This window comes from Pygocentrus nattereri, chromosome 12 (genome assembly GCF_015220715.1).
Source record: "Pygocentrus nattereri isolate fPygNat1 chromosome 12, fPygNat1.pri, whole genome shotgun sequence".
NCBI lineage: Eukaryota > Metazoa > Chordata > Actinopteri > Characiformes > Serrasalmidae > Pygocentrus > Pygocentrus nattereri.
The window spans coordinates 13957342-13966504 of NC_051222.1; positions in this window are offsets into that span (position 1 = coordinate 13957342).

Genomic DNA, 9163 nt, shown 5'->3' on the forward strand with positions numbered 1-9163 from the left:
AAATGTAAAATACTACTTATGTTATGGTTCGGCTGCATATTTGATGGTTATTATTTACTATGAGATGTATCTCCATTTGCTGCTGCAAAGTGCCAGTTTCATTTCGCGCAAGCTCATTTTACTGACTGCAGTTTGCAAACCCGTTTGCCCGCTGGCGTCATTAAATGCACATTCACTTTTATTTGCTGACAAAAAACGTAGAGAGGAGAGAACACAAGTTCACCCGATTGCCATTCCTTCAATTCATCCTCACTAGCCACGTTTACATGCAGCCTGATAATCCGTTAATAATCCGACTAATAGCTCAATCGGAATAGAATACGTCCATGTGAACACCTCAACCGGAATAGTCTAGTCCGATTGAGGCCAATCGGAATACAATCTCTATCCGATTGATCGAGGAGGGTAAACCTCTAAATAATCCGTTAAATAGAAGAATAATATCCGTGTAAACGCCTGAATCCGATTACACTACAATCGGATCGTCTGAGACCGTTCTGCGCATGCGCGGCGTGTCGCGAGAGGTCTATACCGTTCAGCATGGCGGAGCAGAAGCTGGTCTGCAGAGGAGACGAGGTTTATACTCTGAGCTTTAAAAGACGGCGGCGGGACGGACGACCAGCTTCTGTGTCTCAGAGCACGACGTCTTCCTTTATAAGTACAGGTGAAGGACGTTCTTCTGAGTCTGACGTCAGTTTTAAAGCAGTTAAAAACACAAACGCACCAACTGGAAAATCGTCTCACGCCGACTGCACCTCACGTGATGTTCGCTGTCATGGTAACGGTTACTCTCAGCGCTGCTCTACGCATGCGCGTCATTCTGCATCGGCTTACTTGCAGCGAGCTGTAAACGAGGATTTTCATCAGATTGTTGAACAGAGTGAGAATAAACACCTCAGTCTGAATCTGTAATCCGGGTGTATTAAATCGGATTGGCAAAAATCTTTGCATGTAAACACAGCCATTGTCTTCTTTTTTTTCCTGATCGATAGTTCCGCTTTATCCTCTCATCGAAGTTGTAAAGCAGCTTTGACACGAGGGGGATAAAAAAATTAGATGCTTCTTTTCCTTTGCTGTGTTTCACAGCGCACAGATCTAATCGAAGCGCGTCACGTGACGCATTCAGCAGCATTTTTCACTGGTGTAACGTTATAGGTCGCGTTGTACGTCATATCTCGTAAACTCGTGTAGGCCATCATCCCGAGCTCGCCAGTTCTTAAAACAGTTTTGTTGGCCGTTTGCGTGCATTTTACAAACGGGAAATTTGGCATTTCCGTCAGCAAACGTGTGAAATCCTGTCTGAGTCTCAGTTGGCTCCTTGCTCCCTGTATAGTGCACTGCTAAGGAGCAGTGGTCGATTCGTCGAATCGATTCTATCCTATATCATATTAAAGGGGTGAGATTCTGTCGTTTTCCGTGAAAATAATTTTCTTTTCCCAAACCTTTTGAATTCCTCGCATTTCGTGATGTCTTTGCTTAGCGCGAAAGTGCAGTGCTGCAGTAAACACTCCACCGTCTCACCCCGCTGGTCCTCCGCTTCACTAGGCGACGCTTCGAACGGATCGACCGGGTTTGTAGCTCGAAGCTTCTAGTCGCCTCAGTCTGAACTGCAGGTGCGGTGAGGGTCTCAGGAATAAGCTAGGAGCTGATATCTGGGTATAGATAAGGTGCCACAATATCCGCGTTTAACGATTTAACGCTGAAGTAACTAACATGGCCGAATAAACGTGTTCACTAGTTAGCTCTACTTACAGGCTAGTTTGTTTACTTAGTGGCTAAAGAGACTTCCTTTCCCAGTCTGTAGGAAGGGTGGTCTTTAAACACAGATAGTTAAATACAAACAGTTGACAAAAGTCATAATTTAGTTGCTGAATGAAATTTCCTTGCATTTCTACCTTTTCTTTTCCTCCAAATGCATTTCCGATGGGATCTGGTCAGTGTTTAACAAACTGTAAAACACATAATTTAGACTGTTCGCCACATCTAATTTCTATTGATTTATCTTGATTACTTAATTTCTTTTAAATTTGGCTATTAAATATACATATTTTTAGGAAAAATTGGGGAAACAATGAGTTTGGGGTATTGTTCTTATTGTTCCACCTCACCCACAAGAGACAAGCTTGCGACCTAAGCGGCTTGTGGCCTGCTGGTGTGAACGTACAGTGAGGCCTGTGGTAAATACCTAAACTATTCTAACATGTAATTTTGCATGAGTTTTTATGTATAATGGTGATGTATTTATAGCCAAATTGGACACACTTTCTTACCCAGCTTTTTTACCCAAAACTCTTATTGTATAAGATAAATGAACAGATTCTTTAGCTAATGTCACACACAAATAATTTTCTAATGGGTCAGTCTGGCAGTTTAGATAAATAAAAGAAAACTCTTTGCTTAGTTGCATAACATGACACACAACACACATTTACATCACAAAATTGCAGCACAGTTCAGCCAAAATAAAAATCTGTATATGTAATATACTGAAATATGAAATATGTAATAAAACAATATGTCACAATTTTAAATGATATTCAGTTTGTTTTATTATGGGTGATATGCTACTGTAAAATTGATTATACTTGTATGGGGAGCTTTTATTGTATCAGTGTGCAAACTGAACCCTTTTCATAAAACATTGTTTTTGTAAAAGAGGTGCAGGAACCTACTCCTTGGATCAAATCAGATTTCCTCTACAATAACTTTAAAATTAAATTTAAAAATAGTCTTTTACAGTTTGTAATCTGACATCACAATTTGATTGTTTGTGTTTGTCTGAGACATAATAAGTTAAGACGTAGTTGCATAGCTAAATCCTTTGTTGTTAATTATTTTATATGATACCAGGAATGAAACAGTTCATTTCACTTCCCTCATATTTGTTCATCACAGGGATGTGTCCCCCATTCTGCTAGGTCTTGCGTACATTTTTACGCTACGCTAACTAGCTGTCATTGTACTCAGAAAAAAAAATCTGATTTAGAAAAATCCCTTTAAATCAAAATGTATTTAAATTTTAAGTTCAAGTAAACCTTTTGAAACAAAGCTGGTGTTTAACAACAGACTTGCTATATACTTTTTTGCTCTCTCTGTATACCTTTCATTGATTATCCTTTGGGAAGAGAAGTTTACCATATTGCAGCTACTTACTCTAATATAGTCTTTGTTTATTTCGTTCCATTCCATAGCCTTCTGCTCACCATAGAATGCTACTCGGCCAGCTAATTGAGAGCCTCCTGAGACCACCACTGGTATTAGAAGCAGGCGGTCTGGGACTGTTACAGTGGGAATGGTGCGTGAAGGAGAGAGCAGCAGGTCCCGAGGGAATGATGATGAAGAGTGGAGGCCAGCAATGCCATGACAGGTAAACAACAACACTCTCTCCCTCATTGCCTCCTCTCTTGGGCCGACCCTGTCCAGGAACTAGTGGGGTGAGACCAGGGAAGGTTTGAGAGAGGAGATGTAGGTGCAATATGGAGAATAAAGTGATGACTACACAGCAAGAGGTGTTTCTTTTAGAATTAGAAATGTTCCCTCTTCTTGAAAGTTGTCCAGTTCTTGGCATGGTTATACAAATGTGGCAAAACTGTTTATTGATACAGTGTTAACAAAAAGAGTTCTGTGTAATATGAAAAAGGGTTCTGTGACTAATAACAATTGTTTTTGATGCTAGTTAACCTATTTTAAAGAAGGGTTCTTTAAAGAACCATGTTTAACATGTTGTCCATCATAGAGAAGAACTGTTTAATCATTCAAAGAACCATTGATGCGTTCAGATCTTACTTTGAGTATTCACTGTTATTAAGATGATCAGTGTCTTTACTAAGGAATAAAATTTTGAATAAATTTCGAAAAGTTTTCGTTCTCTCATTGAGGTAGGGTACCTGAATCAAATAAGTTAAGTTAAGTGATACTTTTTTGATCCCACAACCGGGGAAATTCCACCTCCGCATTTAACCCATCCGTGAAGTGAAACACCACATACACACTAGTGAATACACACACACTAGGGGGCAGTGAGCACACTGGCCCGGAGCGGTGGGCAGCCCTATCCACGGCGCCCGGGGAGCAGTTGGGGGTTAGGTGTCTTGCTCAAGGACACCTCAGTCATGGACTGTCGGCCATGGGGATCGAACCGGCAACCTTCCGGTCACAGGGCCAGATCCCTAACCTCCAGCCCACGACTGCCCCAAATATTCTCATAAGTCCAATTTTGTGCAGCTGTTTTGCATTGTGCTCTTTGCACTCGCACATCTCATTTAGGTAACCAGAAGTAAACGTTTCTGACATCTTTCTTTTACATGAAGAGGTTTAAGACGTTTGCTTCAACATGGCATGCCATGTTGTTTGGTCAGCCATTAGGTCTTAGTCACTGATCCTTTACCCCCAGTAACAGAGATTTCCTGTTGAATTTGTGCTTCACAACAGGATGAATCCTTGTTACTGACAGCAGAAGTTCAAATATTCTGTAGAAGTCACTGATGAGTTCCATGACCTTACAAAAGAGAAGAAAAAAACAAAGCAGTGAAAAACAGGACAATTAAATAACCTACTGTGCTTCTGTAACTCTCCCTTTCTTGAATTAATCTCTGGCAAGTTTCATTAACATCACATCTATTCAGGTTATATGTTGTAGCTTCTGTCTTGATTCTCATAACTGTTACTCTAATTTACAGTACAGTTACAGTTTACAGTGTACAGTACAATCAATGGTGTAAGTCTGTTGTTCTCTTGGTCCCTTGTGGCACATTCCCCGCTATTTAACGAAGCAGGTCTAAACTGTTGAAGTGAAATGTCTGCCACGGTACTGCATGATCATTTGACCTTAGCTCTTGTTGGTTTTTTTTGTTTTTTTTTAACCCTCCCCTTGTGTTTTTGTGTTGAGGGAAGGAAACTTAAATCAGCAATTAACATGAATAATTAACTGCTCACTGGGATTAATTATTAATGTGTGGGACAAGTAATTGCTCCCGCTTAAGAGAGAGATAACACCTCAGTGAGAGCTTGGCTGAGTGGAGCAGAAGAGAGAGCAAAGAGTGCAATAGTGGATGTTCACTTTATTAGATTTTTTTTTTTTGCCTGTTTTAATGAATAAAGCAATTAACCCGTTTATTCATCACCATATTTCATGTTTATGTACCCTATATTGTTGTTTCTATAACTGGACTAAGATCAGCATGCTGTACTACATGCTTCTGTTTCTTTTGACGGACTTCTTCCTCTACTTTCTCCTCACTTGCTCATTTAATTTCTCCCTCTGCTCTACCTCACTCTTCATTTCTGTTTTTTCACTCTTTCTCTGCGTGCTTGTACAGTCTGTATCAGATTACTAAGCCCCAGTTTGTTAATTGCTGGTTAATTACAGATGTTCTCTCGATCTGTTAATTTCACAGGATTGCTACAGAGCTATTAGGCTGTCTGCTTGGGATGCCGGCTCTATTGGATTTGGCTCATGTGCCATGTCTTACATTTCGAGCGCTTCACTGCTGTTCTATGTGAGACTGACTAGTAGCCATTCTGTTGTGCCGTAATACAGTGTGTAGTCTCTCTGTGCTGTAGCTGCATCTGTCTAATTTGTCTCAGGTGCCTAGTCGAAGTGTAAGTCAATGGCTCAAGCAAAGAGTCTCTCCAAAGCAAACCAGCCTTTAGACTATTCAATTTGAACCCAAACGGAAAGCATCCTTCCAAAATTATTAATTAAAAACATTAGTTGATTGATTCAAAACAATTTAGCTGTTTTTGTCTTATTTTTTTCTTTTACAAATAAAACATTCTTTTACAGACTTTTGCAAATAAAGGTGGCAAAAGGCCTCTTTGGAGCAATAACATCGAAGAACCACTGTTGATTGTCTGAAGAATATTTCAATGGATGTTTTCTTTAAAGAACCATCTCTTCTTTAGAGAGAAGTGTGGTCCTAGGGTTTTTCTACAACCGGATTTCTAAGCCAGGAGCTGATTAGGAGCCTTTATTTTGAAGAGTGTAGTATCAGTTTTAAAAGAGATTTGATGCTCAGGCCTTACCTTTCATTACATGTGTAAGCACCTGATTCCTTCCCCTCTTTCTCTCTGCTCTGCTTCCATTCAAATGGACTAAAAGCTGATCTGTGACATGCTGTTCTTCACTGACATTCTTAGGCAACCTCTGGACTGCAGTACTCTGAACAGCACTTATCTTTATGACAGCTGCTACAGGCCAAGAAGACCACCAATCGGGCTAGGCCATGTTAACCATTAATGGCATTACTTAATCTTTTTACACCTCTTTCTTTACACTGGAAATTAAGTTAGCATGAATGTCTGTGCGTTGTGAATTTCCTAGTGATGTGCTACAGTTAGTTTCTATCTCTGCAAACTTATTTACGTTTCTGGACGCTTTCTAATTTATGGCTACATCAGCTAAGTTTGGACATGAGCTCATATTTATTAGGGTTCTCAGTGTTCTAGTATAAGACATTCCCCCTCCTTAATATTTATATGCATTAGGATGAAAAATGGCAACAATCCACAGGTGTAGCTTACACAATATTCAGTCATAGTTCTTATACTTACTAGAATTAAATAGTAAGTATTTACATGTACTCACTTAAAATACACAGTGATATAGAATAGAAACATACATGCACATCATCTAAACTGCTTATCCTTCTGGGTCGCATTGGGGTGCTGGAGCCTATCCCAGCTGTCATTGGGTGGAAGACAGGATATACCTTGGACAGGTCGCCAGTCCATCACAAGGCATAGAGTAGAAACAGATTTGTCAAAATAAATTATTTACCTTGCCTGATTTTTCTCAGGTGCCTAGCTGCAGGCTAAAACATGTTGGCTGTCCAAAGCAAACCAAATTTAGACTACTCTATTTGACCAGCCATGGAATTAAAGCTCTCTTTAACTCCTTGTAGCACAGCTTGACAAAATTGGAAACAAACACTTAAGCAGGGGTCAGCATTGTCTGTTTCCCACTGCCCCTGGCCACAGCATTTCAGTTTGACCCCTAAAAATGCAGAGCCAATGTGGCAATGTCCTTTTGACATTTTCCTTTTGAACCCCACACACATTCATAAATATCTATAAAACACCTAAGCATCACCCTCCCACTTGATCCTGTACCTGTGTGGTCAGACATGGAACTAATCGCATCAGATCGGATTCTGCTAGTATTCACCAGCTGAAATGTTACAGCCGGGATATCTAACATTGTAGCGAGTGCCAACTTTCTGGGTTATTAAAAAAGGTCTATACTGTCAGTGGCAGTGCTGACAAATAGAAAGGAATCACACAGGGGCTCCCAAGTGGTGCTGCTGTCTAAGCATTAGACTAATCAGGAGGTCACAGGTTTTATTCCTGGTGATGCCACAGCCATCTATGGCCAGGAGACCAAGAGACAACAATTAGCCTTTATCTCTCAGAGTGGGTAGACTGGCCCTCCCTCCTCCCCCATCACGCAGTGTAATGCTAGTTACTGTGGATGTCGGTTAGATAATAGCAGTTAGCATTTTCCTGCAATTATGTAGAGCATAATGTCCAGTTACATTGCATTAGCAGCAGTTCAAAAAGATGCGGTGCCTTGTCTTAGAGGAAGCATGTGCTAGCCAGCTTGGTAGCATCGTGATGGGGAGACCTAGCTAGCGGGTGAAATTGACCATGACTAACTTTGGGAAGAAAATTCGGTGCAAAGCTATGAAGAAAAAACTAGGAAGAATCAATAGTGGAACAAAGAATTCTCGTGGTTAGAGGGGTTTTGTTAAGCTTTTGATGTTCTGTCAAGCACGTCTTCAGTTTCCATGACAGGTAGACACCACCAAGTGTCTATTATTTATTCTGTATGACTGTTAGAATGAAAAATGGAGTGAATGTGAGGGTGGAAAAACCTGTTTTTTGGCACTGAAACATGCTTGTTGACTGTAAATTTAATGTGTATATGATAAATAGGTTTTGTATAATTCTAACCAGAAATTCTTTGTTTTGGCCACAATGTGGCCACACGTTGTCTTTGTGGTGCCAATGTGTGGCCACATTGGCCAGTGGCCAGTGCAAATTTTATATATATCTACCCCATTCTTAAGCATTCAGGATTATATCAGAAGGAAAAATGCATACTGCTCTAGTGCGCTGCAGTCTATAGCTTCAAAATCATGCTATGAACAAGTACAGAACAGTTCTCTGCCAACTTGAGGATCTTATCACACTTTTCTGACATGTTGCCATATCTTGTGCTGAGATGAGGCTGTGAACACCTTTGATCTGTTTTGCATCTTCTATCTTTGCTTTCTTAAGGATTGGCCTGTATGGAGATAATAAGCAATCTGTGGTATAGCATATTATATAACCACCTGTCCCCTCTGTGTGGCTGTTAGGGAACAAATACGTAACTTGCATAACTTTTGTTGTGATGATATAGAATTGCGGTTTGTCAGTGGAAAAACCTAGTGGCTTCTGGGAACTAAAAAATACATGTCTGTGCAATCCCAAAAATGGGTCTGAATCTTGAAATGCCAAGCAAAAAATTGTCCGATCGTGATATCTTTTTCTAGTGTTGTCTAAGTAAATACAGCCAAGCTAGCTTTTATATCACCCTCAATTACATCACTGTGCCATCCAGATGTACCAGCATTGAGATAGGATGGGACTGTTTCAGCTCAATTCCCACTTTTCATAAAGACTCAGTCAGAAACTGCCTCAGCCAGAGACCGCCTCAGTCAGAAACTGCCTCTACCAGTTTCTAAAACTTTATCATCCAGTCTTCAAACAGAGATCCTCTTAGCTTTTATTTGGTATTTAGCTTATTAAATTGTAAACACTGTTTGACCAGAGGAGGATGGGTCTCCCCTTGTGAGTCTTGGTTCCTCCCAAGGTTTCTTCCTCCAGACTGAGGGAGTTTTTCCTTGCCACCGTCGCCTCTGGCTTGCTCACTGGGGGATGTGTTATAACTGTATGCTTTCAAACTTCTGTAAAGCTGCTTTGTGACAACATCGTTGTAAAAAGCGCTAGACAAATAAACTTGAATTGAATTTATATTAGGCCTTCAGGAGCTGAGCTGAAGGCCTTCCACATTAGATTAACTGCCTACATAATTAGTCATTTAATTAGTGACTGCATAATTAGTGACAATGGAATCAAACAATTATGTGTTGGTTTATAATGAGTAGAAACGGGGGGGGGG